The following is a 25,983-nucleotide window of genomic DNA, read 5'->3' as shown; positions in this document are numbered from 1 at the left end:
TTTACAGGATAATGGACATATAGGCCCTTCCCTACTCGCTACTAATAAAGTTTTTTTCTGTCAACGTAGCTACAATTGTCACCATTTTATGGTGCAAAATCGTGAGTTTACATGATGATGGACGTAGAGGCCTTTCCCTGTCAGGTCAAAATAAAGTTTTTTCTGTCAAAAAGCAGCCATGTTTATCACCATATTACAGTCACAAATCCTGACTAAAAATTGTGGGTTTACAGCATAATGCATATAGGCCCTTCCCTGTCAGGTCAAACTCGATACTAATAAAGTTTTTTCTGTCAAAAAGCAGCCATGTTTATCACCATATTACAGTCAACAAATCCTGACTAAAACTGTGGGTTTAAATACCTAATTGTACTTTTTTGGTAGTAGGGGGTATGTGAAATTCATCATAAGTGACTCCCCCTCCCCATTTGATTGGCTAAACACCGCATATATAATTGTGTAAACCCATAGGTGCGATGGTGTTTGTGGTCATCATATAGACAAGTCAAAAGAGACCAAGATTAATTTTGGAATCGACTTAGATCAAGTTGAGCGAAAGCCCAGAAACCTCCATTTATCTCCATATTTGCATAAACACTGACAAAATACATCACTATATCTGCTTGCTGTTAATGAATGGAAATATCGGAAACGCGAATCTCCAGAGCATTTGTTACAATGTATCAGTGCAGGTAAATCGCATCCGCCTACAGCCAATAAAAATAATAAAAAATAGGCTCGGGTGATATTATGTGTCGGATGTCGGAACACATTCTTCTATACTTTGATAATCACTTGTTCCAAGTTACTGAACCGGAGGCGTAAAACGTTACGTTAGTCACTATCTGCACCGCGGCTGTTTCCAAGAAATGTTTTCTTCTCCTAAAGGGATGGAGATGATGTACACCAAACCCCCATTCCTTTAATGCCAAATCTGCAGGCAGGGAATCTAAGCCCCGCATGTGGGATACTTTCTGAAGTGCTACTGTATCTAAGCCCCTCATGTGGTGTACTTTCTGGAATGCTACTGTATCTGAGGCCTGCATATGGGATACTTTCTGCAGTGCTACTGTATCCAAGCCCCTCATGTGGTGTACTTTCTGCAATACGGCTGTATCTAAGCCCTTCATGTGGGATACTTTCTGCAGTGCTACTGTATCCAAGCCCCTCATGTGGGGTACTTTCTGCATTGCTACTGTATCTAAGCAGAACATGTGGGATACTTTCTGCAATGCTTCTGTATCTAAGCCTTGCATGTGGGATACTTTCTGCAGTGGTCCTGTATCTAAGCCCCTCATGTGGGGTACTTTCTGCAATGCTACTGTATCTAAGCCCTGCATGTAGGATACTTTCTGCAGTGGTCTTGTATCTAAGCCCCTCAATGTGGGATACTTTCTGCAGTGCTACTGTATCCAAGCCCCTTATGTGGGATAATTTCTGCATTGCTACTGTATCCAAGCCCCGCATGTGTGATACTTTCTGCAGTGCTACTGTATCCAAGCCCTTCATACATAATACGGTAGAACAGCAGAAAGTATCTAAGCTCATCATGTGTAATAGTTACATACCGACTGTAGATACACAGGCTATACATATGATACAGCAGGCGCCACAGTGCTCTGAAATCTACCAGGCGTGCCAAAGAGCCTTAATCCATGTATCTAAGACTAGCAAGTGTGATACACAGCAAAGCAGACAGCTTAGATACTTGGCTCACTAGACTGTATAAAACGTTGTGGGTTTTGGCAGATTGTATAGGAAATTATGGGAGTGCAAAGATGGCATTGTATTGGTAAGGCTTAGATACATGGCACATTGGCCTGTATCCCACATGATGGGCTTAGATACACAGATTCAGTAGGCATTTATTACCATAATATACTGTACAGGAAACACTGGGCTTGGATACATGGGCTCCACAGACTGTAGCACATATGATGATGGGATTAGATACACAGATCAGATTTTGATACACCACTTTAGGAAATGTATCAAATCCCTTAAATAGGCAACACAGTCATGTGTATCTAAGCCCATTTTTTTTATACACTCTGGCAGCCCATACCTGGGGCTAATCCCCCCCATTCAGTGTACCCGAGCTCATCAAACGTGATACTTCCCACCAAGCCTTGTTTCCAAGCCAAATACATATGATACAGTCTACTCTAATGCGCGGCTTAGATACACATGGTACGCACATTAGTCCACATTTTAGCTTTGGGTAAAGGTCTCAACACACATTAGATACTAGACTGTATCACGCTTGGATACACAAAGCCCATCCTATTGATCTGATGTACCCGAGCCTTTCATGTGTGATACAAGGTTGCAGCTGCTGCAGTCAGGTATCTAAGCCTTCCATGTGCGGTACATGACATGTCCATTAGTGTTATAACATCTGGCAGAGAAGGATTGGGGAAATCTCTGCGTCCCGGCCGCTTATACATATGAAAAGACCTGATGTGATTTACATGGTAAAGGAATATTGATTGGGAGCAGTGTGGATGTGCTTCCTGTGCTGGGGGAGGGGAAAGTACTGCAATAAATCCCCCCCCCATCTATACACCACACAATGCTGGGGAGGTTACTGGAAGCCGCCCCCATCACCAGGGAATAGTGGATACTCATTGACACACATTACACAGAGAAATATATATACAGTATATATAATTATTAAAGGGAACCCGTGTTTACCTATAATAAATATCCTCCAAAATCATGTAACAATGAGCTGAGAAGAGTCATATTTTGCCAGAGACGAGTCAAGTTTAGATGAATTCAGTCAGAGCTTCACTACAGACACCTCTATCTTCAGTTCTATGCTGAAATAAGAATCTCACCTCTCATATCGGATCAGGCTGGTGGTTCTGTGTTGGACGGGAAGAGGCAGAAATAGTGGTGAATGTGCACAGCAAATTAAACCTTTATCTCTGAGAGACACGGAAAGATGAGAATCTCATCTTTACATTTTACATCAAAACCATGTTTTCTAGGGACCGCAGGGAAGAGTCACTTTGGGTTCTATAGCACCTAGAAATACGGTTTGGTTTCATATACAAAAATCTCTTAAATAAAGAAAAAAAATTTTAATTTTTTTTTTTAAATCTCATATTTCAGGATGTGTGATCTGCAGAACTGGAGATAAAAGTAGGAATTGGAGTTTAATCTGCTGTGCACATTCACAACTAGGCAGAAAGACTGTATGCAAATGAGCCTGAGGGGCTCCGGGCTCCATTAACACCTTGAACCTGTCACATTTACCCCAATAAACTACCAGCCCCTTGAGGTAGAGGATGAAATGTCCGTTCTACAATTCCCTCTTATGTGAAATTTTACCCGTTTAGCTATAAAACAAATCTTCCCTAAAGTCACGTGACAATGAGCAGAGAAGAGTCATGTTTAGAGGCTGCAGGGGAGTGTCACTTTATAAGTGATAGAGGAGAGCGAGTGTCCAACAGATCAAAAAACTAACAATTATCATTTTTCATGGGTAGGAAAGTCCATCTCCAAGTGCACAGTGGGCATGGCGAAAATTCACAATCCCTTCAGTCTGGGTCTTCCTTCGTGTACCGAAATGTGGAAAATTAGTCCCGCCCCCAATGCACTTGCAGGCTTATTTGCATATCCTTAAAAAAAAAAGATAATTATCTCCTCTGTCTTGCATCATAAGCTTGCGGGCAAAATAGTAAGTTTTTGTTTTTAAATAATTTTAGACAGAAAAATAAAATCACTAAAAACCATTAAAAACACACAATAATAAGAAAAGAAAAAAAAAAAAAACTTTAACTCAAGTGTTTACTTTCTTTAAAATTTCCGGCTTTCTCTCCGCAGTCGACGGCTAAAAATAACAGCATGACCTGGAAGCAGAGCGCTGAAAGCCAGGAAGGGCGTGCGGTCTGCGGACACGGGATGGATATAGAACTTATGTCTACACTAATTGTTTAGTTATGAATTCTATTGTGTTTTACATACACAACTACCGCTCAGAAGAAAGCTGGGAGTTGTAGTCCACACCAAGCCCCCGATTCCATGTATAGCTACCACAGCAGATGCATGCTGGGAGTTGTAGTCCACACCAAGCCCCCGATTCCATGTATAGCTACCCCCCCAGATGCATGCTGGGAGTACTAGTACATACTAAGCCCCCAATTCCATATATAGCTACCGCCCAGATGCTTGCTTGGAGTTGTAGTCCATGCTAAGCTCCCCCCCCCCCTACTGCATGTATCAATAACCCCCCCCAGATGGATGCTTGTAGTTGTAGTCCACACTAAGGCCAGATTCCACAAATAGCTACCAACTGGATGCATGCTGGGAGTTGTAATCCACACTAAGCCCCCGATTCGATGTATAGCTATCAGGCAGATGGATGCTGGGAGTTGTAGTCCAAACCAAGCCTGTGATATGGGCGGCACGGTGGTTGAGTGGTTAGCACTACAGCCTTGCAGCGCTGGGCTCCTGGGTTCGATTCCAATCCAGGTCAACACCTGCAAAGAGTTTGTATGTTCTCTGTGTTTGTGTGGGTTTCCTCCGGGTACTCCAGTTTCCTCCCACACTCCAAAGCATACTGGTAGGTGATTAGATTGTGAGCCCAATGGGGACAGGGACTGATCTGGCAAACTCTGTGCAGCGCTGCGTAATCCATGTGCGCTATATAAAGAACTATTATTATTCCACGTATAGCTACTTCCCAAATGCATGCTGGGAGTTTCAATTCACACCAAGCCCTAACTGCTCGTATAGCTGCCACCCAGATGTATGTTGGGAGTTGTAGTCCACTCTATGCCCCCGATTTTCTCCACCTGCCATAGAGCCCAGGAGGAATCCTTTGCATCTGGGGTCTTCGGCCCCTCTATACATTCAGCTGCCGGCACACAGAGGGTCTTCACGGACCCCCCGGCAGCATCTGCTCTCCAGCCCCGGACAAGTGTTCTCACATGGAATATTTCCTCTGCCGTCTCCACATATTTTCCACAGCAGAAGTCTATGATATGTTACACCCCATCACCGCTGCATCCGGGCTGTGGGGAAGGTGGGACAGATCTCCATTCACAACACCAGGCAGCTGTCAGGAGAGGCCTTTAAGACTTAAAGGGACGGCTTGATGTAAAGTTATAAGAGAGCCCTGCATTCTCACAGCCATGTACCGGCTCCGGGTCTAACTATAATACCTATAATTGTGATATACAAAGCGATCTCCCATCAGCAGAGGTAAGCGGGGGGCGCCAAGACTTCTACATCAGGGGCCACACATTTTGCTATGAATAAAACAAAGATATTATGAAAATTGTATTGATTCCAGAATCCCGCCAGTCATCTGTCCCCCATGACACAGGCAGCGCACCCGGGTGTTCTGGTCACTGCACTGGCACCCGGCCCACGGAGAACGAGTAAGGAAACGGCCAACAACCCGCAGCAACGTGATCACCATAACAGAGGAGCTTATGTAATGCCTGGGTGACAAATACACGCCTGCCGCTAATCAGGGAGAAGAAGAAGGTTAACTACTTCATACATGTACTGACAGGTGAGAGGACGACTCTGCCGAATGATGACATTACCAGCAGCGTTATCACAGGTTACATCACATGACATCTCTATCAATACTAGATAAATATCTTCTGATTTGTAATGGTTACACCCATCATGCCTCACACAGATATAACTACTATAATACTGCCCCCTATGTACAAGAATATAACTACTATAATACTGCCCCTGTGTACAAGAATATAACTACTATAATACTGCCCCCTATGTACAACAATATAACTACTATAATACTGCCCCCTATGTACAAGAATATAACTACTATAATACTGCCCTCTATGTACAAGAATATTACTACTATAATACTGCCCCCTATGTACAAGAATATAACTACTATAATACTGCTCCCTATGTACAAGAATATAACTACTATAATACTGCCCCCTATGTACAAGAATATAACTACTATAATACTGCCCCCTATGTACAAGAATATAACTACTATAATACTGCCCCTGTGTACAAGAATATAACTACTATAATACTGCCCCCTATGTACAGGAATATAACTACTATAATACTGCCCCCCATGTACAGGAATATAACTACTATAATACTGCCCCCTATGTACAAGAATATAACTACTATAATACTGCCCTCTATGTACAAGAATATAACTACTATAATACTGCTCCTATGTACAGGAATATAACTACTATAATACTGCTCCCTATGTACAGGAATATAACTACTATAATACTGCTCCCTATGTACAGGAATATAACTACTATAATACTGCCCCCCATGTACAGGAATATAACTACTATAATACTGCCCCCTATGTACAAGAATATAACTACTATAATACTGCCCTCTATGTACAAGAATATAACTACTATAATACTGCTCCTATGTACAGGAATATAACTACTATAATACTGCCCCCTATGTACAGGAATATAACTACTATAATACTGCTCCTATGTACAGGGATATAACTACTATAATACTGCCCCCTATGTACAGGGATATAACTACTATAATACTGCTCCCTATGTACAGGAATATAACTACTATAATACTGCCCCCTATGTACAAGAATATAACTACTATAATACTGCCCCCTATGTACAAGAATATAACTACTATAATACTGCCCCCTATGTACAAGAATATAACTACTATAATACTGCCCCCTATGTACAAGAATATAACTACTATAATACTGCCCCCTATGTACAAGAATATAACTACTATAATACTGCCCCCTATGTACAAGAATATAACTACTATAATACTGCCCCCTATGTACAGGAATATAACTACTATAACACTGCCTCCTATGTACAAGAATATAACTACTATAATACTGCCCCCTATGTACAGGAATATAACTACTATAATACTGCCCCCTATGTACAAGAATATAACTATTATAATACTGCCCCCTATGTACAGGAATATAACTACTATAATACTGCTCCCTATGTACAAGAATATAACTACTATAATACTGACCCCTATGTACAAGAATATAACTACTATAATACTGCCCCCTATGTACAGGAATATAACTACTATAATACTGCCCCCTATGTACAGGAATATAACTACTATAATACTGCCCCTATGTACAAGAATATAACTACTATAATACTGCCCCCTATGTACAAGAATATAACTACTATAATACTGCCCCCTATGTACAAGAATATAACTACTATAATACTGCCCCCTATGTACAAGAATATAACTACTATAATACTGCCCCCTATGTACAGGAATATAACTACTATAACACTGCCTCCTATGTACAAGAATATAACTACTATAATACTGCCCCCTATGTACAGGAATATAACTACTATAATACTGCCCCCTATGTACAAGAATATAACTATTATAATACTGCCCCCTATGTACAGGAATATAACTACTATAATACTGCTCCCTATGTACAAGAATATAACTACTATAATACTGACCCCTATGTACAAGAATATAACTACTATAATACTGCCCCCTATGTACAGGAATATAACTACTATAATACTGCCCCCTATGTACAGGAATATAACTACTATAATACTGCCCCTATGTACAAGAATATAACTACTATAATACTGCTCCTATGTACAAGAATATACATACTATAATACTGCCCCCTATGTACAGGAATATAACTACTATAATACTGCCCCTATGTACAAGAATATAACTACTATAATACTGCCCCCTATGTACAAGAATATAACTACTATAATACTGCCCCTATGTACAGGAATATAACTACTATAATACTGCCCCCTATGTACAAGAATATAACTACTATAATACTGCCCCCTATGTACAAGAATATAACTACTATAATATTGCCCCCAATGTACAAGAATATAACTTATATAATACTGCCCCCTATGTACAAGAATATAACTACTATAATACTGACCCCTATGTACAGGAATATAAATAATATAATAATGACGCTCCTGTGCAGGTTGTCCCCTCGTACGGTCACCATGTAGTATGCAGACTGATGATAGCAGCTGTGACAGAGCGTCTGTTTCTAGACTCATAACAAATGTCAGCTCCTGGAAGCGGAGAGCTCCACGTCCGGACAGATAAAACCGTGCGCATCTATGGAAGCGGAACGCTCTCTCGTCTCAGTAAGCATGCGATGAATGCAGGGAGAAGGAGATGACAGGGAAGAGGAGAAAGCAGTGGCTGTCTGTATAGCTGTGGCACGCCACATAAAAAGCTGACCCCCAGGAACAGACACAACAACATCGGTAGTGAGGAATAATCTAATGGAGGAATGTTTTTTTTTTCTAGGTAAAACCTTTTTTTTTTAAGCCCCACCCCCTAAATTTTAAATGATTTCCTGTTTACGAATCAGGTAGTTGTACCCCTTCCCACCAACTTCTGCAATATCCCATGTCACCAATCGGTGCTGAAGACCAGCGGTGACACAGGAATCGGAAGCACTTCCTTCTGCCAACCCCGTTCCAGCCCGGACTCCTGAAAAAACTACAGATCCTAGCTGAGACCATTTTAGGAGAAACCCGCTGGAGGTGTAGAAACTGTGGCACTAATCAAGCCTGATCTATAGTAAAGTTTAACTAGTTTCGTTTTATAGGCCACACCCCTGCAATGCCACAAAGTGACCACAAAATATACCAGGTCTCTCGGGAAAGCTGGGTTGCGGTTTTGCCTTTGATGTATAATCCGCGCCACAATGTTTGTAAAATAGGTGAGGACCCGTGGAAAATGCAAACTGCGAATCCTCAGGCGACCATAAAAAGTCATCAGTGTGAACAGGTCCCTTTTGTGCCCCAGAGTCTAGTGGAAGCGTCTCATGAGATCCGGGTTGAAAGAGGAGAAGATAAAATAAAAGCGTTTTACTAATTTCAGCGTATTAAGTTCTTAGAGGCAATTATGACACTTTAGCAACTACCTTCCCCTTAGGCGACAACCTTTAAGAAATAACAACTTGTGGAAATCTGAGCTCAAGGATTGCAGGAAACAAGTTCTCTGGACCTGCCGCCACGTGCACTCCCCCGGTATAGGACACAGAATATTATACTAAAAATTATCCAAAAGGCCTTTAAATATTTGTAAGGTAATCCTGACAACCCCTACACGGGGTATTACATTCAATAATAGAGCAATCTGTTTACTGTATTACTGTGTTTAGAACTTCTGTGCATCTCCATGGTAACAGACTACAAACTAGCCCTGTGTAGTCTGAGCTCTAAACTGTCCACCACTTCCAGGTAATCCAAATGTATCTTAAAAGAGGTTGTCCTCATAAAGCACATTCCAGAAAATAATTGATATAGTTTGTGTAATGAAAAGTAAAAAAAAAAATTCCAATATACTTTCTGTATCAATTGTTTACAGTTTCCAAGATCTCTGCTCGTCACGCAACAGGAAGCTCTATGGTTTACTTCCTGTTGACAATCACCGATGCATGGTCATGTGATCTCACACAGGTGCAAGGCTCGTTATAACACAGAGTGCAATCAAAGCTGGGTGATGCTAACGAGCCATACACCTGTGTGACATCACATGACCATGGGCCGGTGATTATCTACAGGTAGTAAACATAGAAGATTCCAATAGAAGGACAGCAAGCAGAGATCTAGGAAACCACGAGGAATTGATGCACAAAGTAGAATTGGAAAATTTTTATAACTTTTTATTACACAAACAATATCAATTAGTTGCTGGAAGGGGTTTAAAGTGGTCAACCCCTTTAAGGTAGTTATGAGACAGATGGAAGAAGTGATGGGAATTACGGCTCTTCTTAGTGAGTTGGCTAATTAGGCTCGGCTCAATAAGTAGAGCCGGCTCTTCTGGCTCCTGAACAGCTCCCTATTAAATATATATAATAGGGAGCCGCAGGAAAGTTAGTCACCCCACACCACTCCACTTTTAACCCGATTGTATCGGGTTAAAGGAGGCGTGGTGAGCTGGTTAGGGGTGGGGCTAAGTGAGCCATCGACACACTAGGGCGAGTCGTCTCCGGTCGTTCACGAACAAGAGCCGGCTCGTCTGCAAACACATCACTAGACGGAAGCAAGAATGGCTAGAGCTCAGCGTCAGACCACAAACAACCAAATATTGATGGCCAGACGATTGAAAGCTGGGATGTGATTGGTCCATTTTTTATTATTAATTATTGGAACAATAACATTTTTAGGTGGGTTAATTCTCAAATTTTCTGTCAGGAAAGGTCTATCGAGGCCTAGAGCAACCAACGCTATCCATGGCCAGATAAATAAAAGCTGGAATCTGATTGATGGGATAAAAAGTTTTAGCATTTGTTGCTACGAACACCATATATAAAGTACTAAAAACTCTGCGCAGATTTCTACACCCACGGCGTCCAACATGTTTACCAAAAATCTGTAATTTCCCAACTCATACAATAAACCACGGATCAGCGTGATGTAGGAAGCCGAGCTGTGGACGCGGCCACGTAACATGTCATTGTGGTGTGTGTTTTTGCTAACGTAACCACAGAGTAACCAGAAAATTACAGGGCAGCCATCTTCAAACGGGATCCCAGTATATGTTTAGTGGTGGCTCGCTTTTCCAAAACCACCGGCATCCCCCCTCCATCATCATTAGACGCTGACCTAATGGCTGGTGTCATCCGGAATAGGCTAAAAACTGTTTTTCAGATAATAAGTTATTCCTTCTAACTGGGCCGCAGGGCTCTGTGTACAAGACAGAAAAACTCCCTTCCTTCCTACTACGGTTTCCATTCTTTGCCGCATCCCAAACAATTGCAATGAATGTCTGTGCCCGGCGAGGGGTGCCAGCCTTCTGTCAACACAGGATCCATCACTACAGGCGAAGTGACTTAAGAGGGCCCTGGGTCAAGATGGAGGCAGGAAGGTCCTAGAAAGACCATAATAGATCAGCTAATAAATTCTAAATATAACAAAACAACAACTAGAAAGTGAAATAAAAAGCATGGAGCCAGGACCATCAGGAGGAATCCGCATGAGATTATAATCCGCCCATGATTTTTACCTCAGGTACATTTAGGCGGGAATTTTTTTTTCCCTCCTAAACCTGTTACAACACTGGAAGATTACTGCCAGGGTGGCAACAAGATTTGATTGGCTACAGATTTGGACTAATGGGTTTACTGTCGCCAGGTAGAGATCTTCCAGGGCCCCAGGTAACAGCAGTCCATTGGGCGATTCCTTGATCACATGTCAAGGGTTGAAGGTATTAGGGTGATGCTACAAATGGGGTTTTTGGTCCGTTTTTAAACATCTGTTTTCAGTCCGTTTTTGGCTGTTTACCATGCATTTGGTTGCTTAAAACCTATTTATTAAGATAATTGGGAAAAACGGACCAAAAACTGACTGAAAGCCCCACGTTTGTCATCACCCTAAAAGTGAGCGCAATACGTGGATTCTCTGACCTTTTTCTTTGAAGTACAGTACTCAAGACCATTTTTTTTTTGGCACTACCTATTTTTGACTCTGTAAAATAGGGGTCCCACAAAAAAAAAATAGCTGGACCCTCTATGACCCAAATCTCTGATGCCCATGGCCTTTTCATGTAACTAGGAGTCATGAATTATAAAATGGCCGCCATGCAGGGGTGACACCATTGCACTTCCCGAACACAGAGCTTTAGTCAACAATATCAGGGAGGGGGCCGCCCCAAAAAAAAACCAGGGATATAAGATCCGAGTACCTGATGGGATAGGCGTGTACTGCACACAATAAATGGCGCATCAAAAAATGGAGGCATAGTCACCACGCATTTCCATTTCCAAAGGAAAATTATTGGTCGCCATGGCTACCATTGTCTTTTCCAGAAAGAGATGTCAGGGAAATAACTTTAATAAACTAAAATACTAGAGTCACAAAAACATTGTTGCCATGACTACCACCAGCATCTATATAGGAAAAGATGTCACGAGTTAACACTCAAGTTACGCCGTTATACACAGTGTGGTTATGGGTCATGTGTCATCCGTAACCACGTGACATGGCTGTATACGGCATTTTTAGGGCGGTGTACATCAAGTGATGACATCATACAAGGCGACGTCCCTTTTAACAGCACAATTACAATGGCGGAGCGAGAGAGGATTCCACCATCCACGGCTACACACAATGCGTTATTATATAACGTTTAATGCAAATTTGACAACATTTGCCATTTTCTGAAGTGATTTTATAACTAAAGTGCAGTGCATTGTGGGAGCTCAGAAGACTGGCGGCAGATACACTGCACAAAAAGAAGGAAGCGCGAGTTGTACTTTAACTTTGGGTGTGAATGAACGGATGAAGACACTACTAGATAAGCATAGGAATGTATTGACCGATTTATTGTGGGTTTTTAGAACGCCCCTTTAAGAGTATAACAAAGTCACACCGTACCCATGTAATTATGGTCACAACACACCATTAAAGGGGGCGCTGTAGATAACACTGCGCCTGTCAATTGGGACCACAATGTGTTGTATATTATTTATTGTACATAGTTTGGTACTATTAGATGCCAATGTATTTACAGGATCTATATGTTAGTATTACTCAAGTACCGTATATACTCGAGTATAAGCCGACCCAAGTATAAGCCGAGAACCCTAATTTTACCACCAAAAACTGGGAAAACCTATTGAGTCGAGTATAAGCCAAGGGTGTAGATACAGCCCCCCATGTAGTATACAGCCAGCCCCAAGCCAAGCGCATAAAAAAATAAACTTAATGCTCACCCTCCGTCGATACTCACCCCCAATGCTCTGCGTGGTTACCAGCAGCAGGTCCTCATCTCTCTTCTCTAGCCGGCAGAGTCGCGTCCATGCGACGTGACTCTGCCGGCTAGAGAAGAAAGAAGAGGAGCCACCGGGAACCGCCCCGAGGATCTGGAGCCACTCCAAGGATCCGGGCGCCGGAGGGCGAGTATCAAGGTTTTTTTGTTTTTTTTTTTTAAATTGCCTCGTGTATAAGCCGAGGTGAGGTTTTTCAGCACATTTTTTGTGCTGAAAAACTTGGCTTATACACGATCATATACGGTATATGTAAGTATATAGGTTTTTGTATGTTTTTGTAGATCTGTATTTTGTAGATCTGTATGGTTACTTAGAGTCTCAGCCAAAGGAACCGATTAGGGTGCCACCGAACAGAGGGCCCGGTGTGGGTTTCACTTTTTATCCCTGTATCAGGTAAACTCATTGAAACATAAAGAAACACAAAAATAGTAAGTAAAAAATGAGGCCCGACACTGAAACATGACAACTGTTGACATTATACACCTGCACGTATGGATTAAGCAAACGAGACGTTTGCATTTGTCCGAGGCAAAATTCCTCCAATATTTAGCGCATGAGTAATACAGCGGCATAATGCCGGATGACATCCCCGCTCCCAGGGTAAACAGACGTGTGTGTGATGATAACGGGACCAGAACACTCCTGTGCCCCTCATGACTGCTGACTCTCCGCTTACATTCAACTACTACTTTTTTCCAGAAACGGCTTCAAAATAAATCTGCTTCGTGTCAGTGTTTTTATCATGACGTGTATTAAAAAAAAAAAAAAAAAAAACTTATATCTGTAAAAACTATATAAAATTAGATTTCATAGAGCAAACCGGTGTGAGGGTTTATTTCGGGTAACAGTATGGTTTCCATTATGCAGCAGTTCGTGGGTTATCATATGAATAGGCACCAAGTTACTTTCATCTACTAATATGTTGTTATACTTTGCCCAGAACAAGGGGATAGAAGTATAAAATGGCAGCTTAAAATTAATGTGTGAGAAATTTTTTTTTAAAAACGCATTATAAATCCAGATTATTTGATGCTGAAATGGGATTGGGTCATGCTCGGAAAGACGGGAGGTGGTCATTGCGTGGATTCCCTTACATTGAATTTCTGAGGTAAAAATTTAATTTCTGAGGTAAAAACGACTGAAAAATCATCAAAACAGACTAAATCTGCAGTAAAAGACTGTGTTTTAGTCACATATATCATTAATGAGCGGTTTATAGGTATATAATTTAGCAATATGATTAGGAAGTTATAGCTGGGGCTCCGCCATGTCTAACGCTTACGCTGTGAGTGGATAATTCTAGAAATGGGGGCCCTTATCCATAAATCTGAATACATAATTTATTTTCAATAAATACAACACAGTATTAGGCTACACACACTTGGGTGCGGACTCTAAGCATCCATCTATCTATGTAAAATCAGGCTCAGAATCTTCAAGTGGATCCAATTGAGATTAAGGCCTGGATTTTGCCGGTTACTATACAGGGGGTGTTCCCCCTCTCAATAATCACGAAAGTCGACATGCCTCAGATATTAAAATCCATGGTTGATGTCAATTTTCACCCAAAATTACAGTCAGCTGCGGATCCCGACGCTGCGTAGAAGGCCTTATGGGCACTTTTTGAAGGCTCTCGTTCAAGAACTGGTTTCATTGCGTCTTTTCATTGTCGCTTATTCCAGGAAAAAGTCCATGAACTGCCGGCATCAGCAGGAGACAAAGATCTCAGCGTGCTTAATTAGCCCTGGCGTAACGCGAAACCAGTCAATTATAACCTATCCCCCCCCCCCCCATTGCCGACGCCGTAATCTACTGATAACATTACCTCACTGCAGAACCGCAACATAATACAAAAGTATGTAAAGGTATATACAAATATTCCCCAACCCCAAGCTGGCAACAGCATGCAATGTCAATCAGCTGCCTCTAAAGCCAGTAGGATCTTGTCATGTATCAAAAGTGGTATGGACTCTGGGGATAGGGATGTAATATTACCACTATACAAGGCACTGGTTCGGCCACACCTGGAATATGCTGTCCAGTTCTGGGCACCGGTCCATAAAAAGGATGCCCTGGAGCTGGAGAGGGTTCAACGTAGAGCCACAAAAATGATAAGGGGTATGGAGGGTCTCAGTTATGAGGAAAGATTAAAACAACTAGATTTATTTAGTCTGGAAAAGAGACGACTACGAGGGGACATGATTAATTTATTTAAATATATGAATGGTCCATACAAAAAATATGGTGGGAAGTTGTTCCAGATTAGATCAAATCAAAAGACGAGGGGGCACTGTCTCCGTTTGGAGAAATCAAGGTTTAATCACCGGAGGCGACAGGGCTTTTTTACTATGAGAACGGTCAATCTGTGGAATAGCCTGCCTCAGGCGCTGGTCACAGCAGGGACAGCGGAGAGCTTCAAGAAGGGTCTAGATGCCTTTTTACAGCTAAATAACATAGATGGTTATGTTATATAGAATTGTTTCCCCTAAATCCCTTCCTCATCCAATCCCTTCCCTTCCTTGGTTGAACTTGATGGACAAGTGTCTTTTTTCAACCGTAGAAACTATGAAACTATGAAACCGGCGGCCATGTTGCCATAGAAAAAGAGGTATAGACAAGTCAGACACCGACGCCTGTACTTCTGCAACACAAAAAAAAAATTGCCCATATATTTGTGTGCAAGAGCGAGGTGCTGTCAATCGAAATAACACTGCATACTGCTAGTCACACCAAGTCATATCACGTAAGGACCAGACACGTTCTCTTTGATGTGTGGCTCCTTAACACTTTTTTTTTCCTGCACCAATTTTTTTACTAATCCGAGTATCTCCTCATATTTATCCTCCATGATTTATACCGCTAGTAATGAATAGGCTTTTGATGGCGAAGGAGTTCGAGCGAGACCCCGGCCATAGTAACGCTCTTGGTTACACCATAGGAGACTGAATACACAACAGTCCATACATTGACTCTTTATGAGCCAAAACAGCTCTTGGAATTTTCACCTCCAGCGAAACGCGCTGCGCATTTTAATAGCCAAGAGGGCGGGCGTCTATTGTGGCGAACAGATCGCTTTCTTGTAGAGCTTCTCCCTCCACATGTCCTTCACCGTACCGTAGCGCTGCTCACCCCCACCCCTCTCCATAGAGATGCATGGCGCACGGCGCTGTATTACGGGAAAAGATAGGACACGTCCTATCTTTTTCTGGGTACGGAGCGGTATGGTGCTGTATGTGTGCTGCACCGTACCGCTCCCGTAGGGCGCCGTGTGCCCATTGCCGTCTATGGAGGACGTATACCGGCCGTATATACGTCCTCAATACGGCAGTGTGAATGTAGCCTAATACTATGTGTAAAGTCGTAGAGACTACCAATTCACATCTACATGGTGCAGAATTTATTTTAAAAACTATTTTACGTATACTAAGGCTATGTTGAAAAGGGTGTTTGAATCACGTTCAGAAATGTAATTCAAGCACAGCGGGGGGAAAGCTTCGCCCAATCGCAGATGCTTTTGTGGAGGTGAATGGTTGCGACCAGGAACAAGCAACGTGTTTTCCTGGTAAACAACAAGACCTTTGTGTCTCGTTCCCATTCGCCAGCGGATAGGTCTTAACAAATTTGTGAAACACAATTGAAACACAGCCTAAAGGGTGAAGACACACATGGCGTTTTTAGGCCGTTTTTGGGCCGTTTTTAGTTGAGCGTTTTCAGATCGGAAAAAAACGCATGTGTTTTTGACCAGTTTGAATTCAGATAATTGGTCAAACCTGTCAAAAACGCATGCGTTTTTTACGATCTGACTAACTAAAACGGCCCAAAAACAGCCTAAAAACGCCACGTGTGTCTTCACCCTTAAAGGGGTTCCATATTTAAAATGGACCACTTATCCTTAGGATAGGTGATCAACTCTAGATAGACAGGGGTCAAACACCCAGTGACCTTCTCGCCAATCAGCTGAAAAACACCTGTAGAGCTACCTCCATATCTCAGGCCAGTGGGGTTGTGTCGACAAGGTGTGGAGAAGGATTTTTCTATTTTATGTCGTTTTCAACTTTTTGGACTCAAAAACCAACCAGTATGTTTGCCTGCAGCTAATGGAATAATTCATGTTTACATTCAGAAGCTGTAAACCTATATAAAACCTTCTACTAGAAGAGGAGGGTTTTTTCAATTGCATTAACTACTGGGTTTGGACCGACCAATGTGTCAGACTGTCATCAGCCAAATCAGAGAAGAAAAAAACCACAAGAACACTTGACAAACAATGGCCCAGTGCGGCATCACAGGTGTCACCACTTAACAGCAGCCAGTAAACCCTGGTAACACGGCGTTTGAGGTTTCGTTTCCGTTGTTGAATATTTCATAGACAGAAGTTCCTCATATTTGAGGCAAAACTTGTTTACCTCTAATGAAAGTTGTGAAAAAAAAAAAAAAAAAAAAAAAAAAAAGACAAACGGAGAGAAACAATGTCAAGGGATGCTAAATTGTCAGCTTCTTAAAGGGGTTTTCAAAAAGTTAAAGGTAACCAGTCACCACATTTTTACAAATACAGATAGTTAATGGGACTCTATGGGAACCTGTCCCTAACAGACACCTTTCTTGTTACCCTCACATCCCCATAAATCAACTTCACCTTACATTACATGGCATAAAAGGGGAGGGTAGGGGGGATGGGGTCCTGGTCAGCCACCCATCCCATCTACACCACCTCTTCTCAGCATGTCATATGACCAGTGTGATGTCATCCAAGGTCCTCTGCCCAGTTACATTTTCAACACCAACCCCATGTATACATCTGATCACATGAAGTCACAGCAGACTCCATGGACATCTACTCCTCCCCATCCTCCATGGAGGCTGTTGTGATTTCATGTGATCGGATACATTCATGAGGTAGAAGTTGCAAATGTAACAGGATATTAGACGACATCACCCTGGTCACATGATAGTAAATGCCCAATGATGTTACAGAAATCTCAATGTTCCACACAGCAGCGTGTTCTGTAGCAATGAGACCTGTCAATCAGGTACAAGGAGGCGGGGAAATGCATGTAACGGACCCCTTTAAGTCATGTTAAAGAAGAGCTTCATGTTATAGATTTAGATTAATATCTCTGATTATATCTGGGGGAAGCCTTTGGATTTAGTCTTAAAACCAAACCGCGCCATATAAAAACGGCCTGAGGGAAATTAGAAGGGCAGCTGTAACTGTAACAAACCTCCAGCTGTGAGAATATACCCTGTGAATAAACGACGGGCATTGTCGGACTTCATCAAGAAGTCTCTGTGGAGCTGACGGTTGTGTAAGGCACATCCTGATGAGAAACCACAAACTGATACACTGACTGATGCATCATGGGTAGCGATGGGGAGTGGGCCGTCACCGTTTTTAACATCTCCTTACCAGACTTTTACACAGATCTGTTGACGAAATTTATGTAAAGTGGGGCTTTCAGTTGCTACGGGTAACACCACCTGTTCCACTATATCGCAATGCGTCGCCATTTAGTTGGAGGCCGCGGGTGTCGTGTAGGTCTCCCTCTAGTTAGGGTATTCTGGGCGTTGTAATGCCACAGTCGCAGGTCGAAATACAAAAAGGTTTAAGACACTAATGAGGAAATACATGTCCCACAGCGAGGAGCCCGGGCTCCTGACCGTGACTCACTTCCAGCAGCCATCGCTTCATGACTGTTCTTCCTGATTATACCACACAGCCATCGATCATTCATATCTCCTCAGAAACAGAAGCCCATCACAAGTCTATGAACCAAAACCACCCTAAAATCTCAATTCCTTTTAATTAAATGGGTTGGGGGTCCGGCTCCTCCGCTGAACTGCTGCTGCTGCTGCTGCTGCTGCTGCTGCGTGAAATTACAGCGATGGTGGTCAGGCTGGAAGATAACATGATCGTCAGTCCTGTCCAAGTGTCCAAGGTATGGATCTGGAGAATCCATGGCCGTTTGTATGAACTTATAGAAATTAACATATCTGCATTGAAACTGGGAGGGAGGCACCGGCGGCCACAGCCACCTTAGGCCGGCAGCACACGTGGCGTTTTAAACTCGTTTTTCGGCTGTTTTTAAGCAGTCCGTTAAAAAACTTATGCGTTTTTGACGGGTTTTACCGATTATCTTAATTTAAACAGGTCAAAAACGGATGCGTTTTCAAAAAATCATGGGTTTTCAAAAACATTTTAGAACGGACTACTTAAAAACGGCCCAAAACGCCACGTTTGCCGCCAGCCTTAGTGCGGTGCACTGGGGTCATCAGAACCTAAACTGCAGGTTACATTATTGGATCTACACAGTGACCAAAAATGGGAGATCCAAAACTCGTCAAGTCTTTGGCTGGCGCCACACGTAGCGCTTTGTCTGCGCTTGCAAACGCAGACAAAGTCGCGCCCACCGGAGCGGGCCTCGGCCCGATGGCATCGGCGTTTCTATTAATGTAAAACACCGGAGGCTCGTTCCCGATTGCAGGAAACGCCGATGCGATCGGGCCGAGGCCCGCCCCGGTGGGCGCAACTTTGTCTGCGTTTGCGTGCACAGACAAAGCGATACGTGTGGCACCGGCCTTTGGGTGCGTTCACACAGGCTCGATCGCGTCTGCCATTTCAAGCACCCAATGATTTTCATTACGTACATGCTTAGCGACACACGCGTTTCACTGGAAAAACACAGATCAGGCGTTTGTAAAAAAAAAAAAAAGTCCTTAGTAAGCAAGAATCAGCAATGATCTGGTCCTTTGTACGGTTTCTGTGGACAACACTAAACCTACTTTCACGTGACTTCGTAATTTATGACATCATCACACATTGGGCGGAGCCATGTATAAAAATAATTAGAATAGCCCTCGTTGACCATTGTCTATAGAAACATAATAGTCTCACATGATTTCACACAGACGGACATTTTTTGGGGCCTAGACACAGGCCCTGTGATTCCACAAGCTGGACCCCACCACCCTAGAAGGAAAAAAAATGTTTTCAGACAGAAAAAAAGTTTCAGGCTTTACGTAAACTTGAAGTTAAACTGTACACGCAACCAAATCATGTTTACAATGTGTTAACAAACAAGAAGTGTGAACGTAGCCCGAGACACCCCGCGACATTGGGTGTTTTTTTTGTATCTCTCAGCACAAAAAATTAATAATTTTGTCCTTCCCGTTATGGAAAGTGGTGACAAACCACCGCAAAAACGTGACATCTTTACGCAGATGGCGTCTTTATCCACCATTACAGCTCACTGCAGGCTGCGTCCACGCGTGGCGTTTACATTGCCATTTTACAGTTGTGGAGTTGAGTTTGGCCAATTTCATTGTGTTAACATTATGTTTACATAAACATCACGGACGATTGCACATTCAAATTTCCAGACTCCTGAAAAGTAATACTCCCTAGTTCTGTAGCCACGCCCCCCCCCCCCAGTTACTATATTACCACACATATAGGTCTTATCTGGTTCCTCCCTGACAATTCCCATTTTTTTTATCAGTGCGTCCATACATTTTTTTTTCCAATCCGTACAATATCCATTTTTCACGCCCCGGAAGAAAACTGCGGAAGTTTAACCCACGAGTACAGAAATACAATTTTTACAAAGTCTCCTAGCAACAGTCCGTGATAAATGGGAGCACATGAATGCCATCTGTGTTTTATCCGTGTTTTTAGTCAGTTTTTTTTTTCTATTTTATACGACAAAGCCCGAAAAACTATAATGGACGCGTAAAAAAAAAAAAAAAAAAAAAAAAAAAAAAATCAATGGATCCGTGGTCAGTCGGTGGAAAACCGACTGATCGGGAACGAGCCGCCGGTGTTTTGCGTTAATTTAACCGGCGGCTTGTTCCCGATCGCAGGCGTTTCCATAGAAACGCTGATGCGATTGGGCCGAGGCCCGCCTGGTGGGCGCGACTTTGTCTGCGTTTGCAAGCGCAGACAAAGCGCCCTGTGTGGCGCCGGCCTAAGGTAGGTACGTATAGGTTAATTTTTTCTTCACATCCCCCCAGCCCAGCAGTGAAGCTTTTATTAATGCCGGACAATCCCTTTAATAACAAAGTATTGTTTTTTTTGTTTTTTTTTAAACGTGTCACTTTTTAACAGATCCGTTTAAAAAACTGATACTTTGATTTTCGTTGGTGTCAGTTATTTTCCCGGTTTCATTCTTTTATAGCCACCCATATTTTATATCCACTATCAGCTCAAATAAAGGAAGATTTTAAAAAACGGATATAGCGGCTGCGTTCGTGGCGCTTTTATGATACAAATACAACAGCTAAGAAGAGTAGATTTGCAGTTAACATTTGCTTTTACAAAACGCAATGTTAACACAGCGTTAACATTGTTGTTCACTCAATGCTAATTAAATTACTAACAACTTGTTCACGCATTGCGTTTTTTAAAACGCAAAATGTTAATACAATGCAACTAGGCACATCTCCTCTTAGCAGCTGTTGTCTTGCATTAAAAAAAAAAATGGAACATAAACGCCACGTGTGAACGCAGCCTGACGGACTCCATTGAAAGACTAAGGGTGATGTCACATATGGCATTTTTAGGCCGCTTTTGGTTTGTGCGTTTTCAGATCGTAAAAAACGCATGCGTATTTGATTGCGCAAATTCGGAAAACCGGACAAAAACGCATGCTTTTTTTTACAAATTGAAAGCGCACTAATTAAAAACAGCCCAAAAACGTACTAAAAACGCCATGTGTGACATCACCCTAACAAATAGATGGGGGAAAAAAACGGATCCATTATATGGAAACCTGAACAGTGAGGGGACCGGGCCCTAACAAGTCCTCGGGAGATGTACCTATAAAATGTAAAAAAAAAAAAATATACAATTCCAAAAAATATCCAAAAGAGGCATTAATATTGCGCAAAGACTGATAACGAGCTTCACATTGGTAATTAGTGTATGCAAATTACAGACCTGCAGACATGCAACAGCCGCAAAGGAGTCTGTAGATTGCAAGCTCTTGTGGTCACTTATGTACAAGGTCAACAGGAAGCTTTACAATCACGTCATGCTAGGGGGATACAGATTCAAAGAGTCTCCCAGCTTTCCCAGAACACTGATAGGCTAAGGGAGATTGTGCTAGAAGTCTGCATAAGAATATGTGTTACACAGATACGTAAACGCGCCCGAGAAGCGCTACTCAAGCATATCTACAATAAAATTATACATGTGGAGGAATTTAGATTGCAAGCTCTTCAGTCCAGGCTTCTATATTAGTAATAGTAACCGGGCTCGTCCTGCCCCGGCACATCCCCTTCTTCCGGGAAGTGGCCTTTAACATTTCATGGACGGTGACGCCGCATGGAACAGTTTATTAAAGGGAAAGAAGGAAAAAAAAATTAAAAAAAGCGAAAGAATGTGAAGTAAAAAAGGAAGAAAAAAAAAATGTACAGACTGCAAACAGGGCGTCTCTGCAAATCACCCCAGGGAAGCGGAGCGAGAAGGGGTTAATAGAGCCCAGGCCTGGACCAGGGGAGGGGGTGACAGGGGTCTCCCTCTTGTTGACATGCAGAATCCCAGCTCTACAAGTGGAACCTCCCAGCAGATGGGGAACAAACCCAGCTCTGCTACATCTCACATAATGCAATATTCATCCTGGACACGGACACCCCGTCCCGACTACATCTGTAATCACCCCCCAAAATGTGCACTAAACAAGGGGATGGGCTGGAGGGGAGAAAAATCCAGAACTGTCCCTATGACTTGCGGCTTACCCTCAGTGCAGGGATCCGGTGCTGATGATCCAGTACACGGGGAGATCCGGTTCTGAAGATCCAGTACTAGAGGGAGGATCCGGTGCAGATTATCCAGTACACGGGGAGATCCGGTTCTGAAGATCCAGTACTAGAGGGAGGATCCGGTGCAGATTATCCAGTACACGGGGAGATCCGGTTCTGAAGATCCAGTACCAGAGGGGGGAATCCGGTGCTGACGATCCAGTACAAGGGTGGATCCGGTGCTTTGAGATCCAGTACAAGGGGGTGGTTCCGGTGCTGCAATCCTATAGTAATGTGTAGCGGGGATCGCCTTGTTTTCCCGGAGAAGTTACAATCCAGCAATGGAGGGCGGGAGGCAGCTGCAGCAACACCCGGATCCGGGCTAATACAGCCTCATGGTGTCCCTGTGCCCCCCTGGGGCCGGTGGGGTAGGGTGGGAAGGGGGTCTGCAGGAGGGTGTGCTCGCTAGCGCCCTGTGTGATCCGCCATGATGCCTGTGCACAGAGGAGGGAGGCAGCACACCGTGCACACAGCAGTCCCCGGGCCTGGGAGCAGTGCCCTGTCAATCACTCCCCGAGACACCGCCCCCTCCCATAGAGCGCTCGTAGCCCGTCACCGTGGCCACGCCCCATCCCCTGCTGCGCCGCCTGTCAATCATAGCGCGGCCACGCCCTGCGGGACATCCTGTCACAATCAGTACATTGTGCGCGGCCCGGGTGATATCACAGCCTGAGGGCGCGTACACACCATTGCGTTTTCATTGCGTTTTAAAATTACGCATTAGAACAGCTGAGGAGAGGTGATTTGCCTAATTATAGTTACTGTTAACATTTGCGTTTACAAAACGCATTGTAAACGCCATGTTAACAAATGTAAATATTAATGTAATTAGGCAAATCACCTCTCCTCAGCTGTTCTAATGTATAACGCAACGTGTGAACAGGCTTTCTGTGTGTGAGGGATAAGTGCTGCCCCCACTGATACCTGGCGGCATAGAGAACTGCATGAGGCGGAGTACAAAGGCTGTACAGACACATACACAGAATAATACACCACGCCGACCAGTCTCCGGGCACATGTGGCTTAAATTGTAGCCTTTGACCGGCAAACCAAAAACAGCCGCTTTAGATTTTTCCCAACCATCAGGTGACCAAAGCCGTTACGCCACAACTTTTCCATAACGCAAAGTTTAAGCTCCGAAAAACGTGTTTGCCTCGCATTTAAGGGTGTCACGTGTTCTATGATAGCCCCCATACTGGTCCGAAACAGCCCAGAACATAAGAAGACCCAAACCCGGGAATGTGTTTAACCCCATAGATGTGCCGGTCATTGCTAACCATGGCATCAGAGTGGTTTACCAAAGGAAGGGGAATGATTTTTTTGATGATCAGCCTCCCAAATATTTAAATACAAAGCAATTAAAAAGTCATAGGCACCCCCTAAAATATAGAATATCCAAAAACTGAAGATGGAAACTTTGAGTGTACGATAAGGAAATAAGTGTAAGGACAGTAAAGGGTTAAAAACAGAGTATCCGCTGTCTGGGTGGAGGCTCATTGGGGTGAAGGATCCTGATATCTGCCATGTCTGTTCCACTAGGAGGCAGTACAGAGCCTTCTATCAAATCCTACAGTATATGGGGGGGGGGGTTGCTGGGTAGTAGCAGCAGTACTATGAAATATGGATTTCTATTCCATGTTGTGACTGTGGATGCGTCCTCACACTGCTGTGCCCTTTGATCTCTGCAGACAGTGTTGCGTATTATCCCGGGAGAGCTGTGTAATCGTGTCCTTGTGTGTGTTTTTAGTAGCAGCAGTACTATGAAATATGGATTTCTAGTCCATGTTGTAACTGGGAATACGTCCTCACACTGCTGTTCTCTGTGCTCTCTGCAGCCAGCGTTGAGTATTATCCTGGGAGAGCTGTGTGATCGTATACTTGTGTGTGTTGTTAGTAGCAGCAGTACTATGAAATATGCATTTCTTTTCCATATTATAAGTGGGGGCAGGCCCTCACACTGCTGTGCTCTCTTCTCTCCGCAGCTAACATTGAGTATTGTCCCTGGAAAGCTGTGTTATTGTATCCTTGTGTGTTGTTATTAGCAGCAGGACTGTCAAAAAAATTCTATATTGTCGCTTCTCAAAGTCCCTGAGGAGAGTATCCTCACACTGCTGTGCTCTGAGCCCTCTCCCCATCCCATCTGAATGACTTCGGTGATATCCAATCAAATATAGATTTTAGTTGCAGTGGAGGAAAAGCTCTGTGGAGCAGCTCATTGTACAGAGTACAGAGCACAGCAGTGTGAGGACATTAGTGCAATGTATTGCATCATGGGAGATGTAGTGTCGGGTCTGCAATGTGCTATAGGGATAGTGGAACAAAGGTCAGGGCGGCCGCTCCGCTCATTTAAAGAGGAAGTCTCATTTCCTGTCTATTAGTATGAGGGGGGCTCTGCTGGACCCTCATGACAAGTCACCGGACGGCGAGTCATCTATTTATATCCCCGGAGTATGGAGGCCGCACTCACCCCCCCCCCCCCCCATAACAATGGAGGCCGTCAGTAATAGGAAACAGTCAGCTACATCAGTGAGGCACGAGGCATTGTCCATTCTCAACAAAATATCAGCACAGATGACTTCTTAAAAGAGACCCCCGCTCAGCAGCACAATGTTTAGGGTCCATCCTGACGTGTGGACGGCTTGTTGTGTCATCACAGCGGCCACACGCATGACAAAGGGGACGCCGTGTTTATACAACACAAGAAAGTAACACAGCATGTCTAAGAAGCAGATAATATCAGGACCATCAATGTGACAGAACCGGATCTGTCCTCACCCAGGAACCCACATCAAAGCAACAAGAGTCCCTTATAGGGTCATCCTGTTACTGTATACCCCACTCACCTGGGGTGGAGGGGAGTCTTATGTACAGTATATTATATATAGTGTAACTTTCAGGTAGCGGCAGCTGACCATGTTACATGCATCATGGTGCGCCAAATCCACCGATGCTATAAGTCATTGTAAAAAATAATACTGTCTCCTATGTACAGGAATATAACTACTATAATACTGCCCCCTATGTGCAAGAATATAACTACTATAATACTGCCCCCTATGTACAGGAATATAACTACTATAATACTGCCCCCTATGTACAGGAATATAACTACTATAATACTGCCCCCTATGTACAAGAATATAACTACTATAATACTGCCCCCTATGTACAAGAATATAACTACTATAATACTGCCTCCTATGTACAAGAATATAACTACTATAATACTGCCCCCTATGTACAGGAATATAACTACTATAATACTGCCCCTATGTACAAGAATATAACTACTATAATACTGCCCCCTATGTACAAGAATATAACTACTATAATACTGCCCCCTATGTACAAGAATATAACTACTATAACACTGCCCCGTATGTGCGAGAATA

At 43.2% G+C, this 25,983-nt stretch overlaps 1 protein-coding gene across 2 annotated transcripts in view; it reads right to left on the bottom strand.

Annotated features, from left to right (window-relative positions):
• The window catches only part of PTPRA (protein tyrosine phosphatase receptor type A), an 87,279-nt gene extending 64,186 nt beyond the window's left edge, over positions 1–23,093 (bottom strand). Inside the window, exons 1-2 of one of the 2 annotated variants that reach the window (XM_072126333.1) lie at positions 22,724–22,769; positions 22,529–22,595 (exon numbers count right to left, since the gene is read on the bottom strand). The gene's annotated coding sequence lies outside the window, so the exon portion shown is untranslated. Of the gene's footprint in view, positions 1–22,528 lie in introns of both variants that reach the window. The other variant, XM_072126332.1, reaches the window with a different exon arrangement.
• Between the last annotated feature and the right edge of the window lie 2,890 nt (positions 23,094–25,983).

This window comes from Engystomops pustulosus, chromosome 1, assembly GCF_040894005.1.
Source record: "Engystomops pustulosus chromosome 1, aEngPut4.maternal, whole genome shotgun sequence".
NCBI classification, from domain to species: Eukaryota; Metazoa; Chordata; class Amphibia; order Anura; family Leptodactylidae; genus Engystomops; species Engystomops pustulosus.
This window is presented reverse-complemented; position numbering and strand designations above follow the sequence as displayed.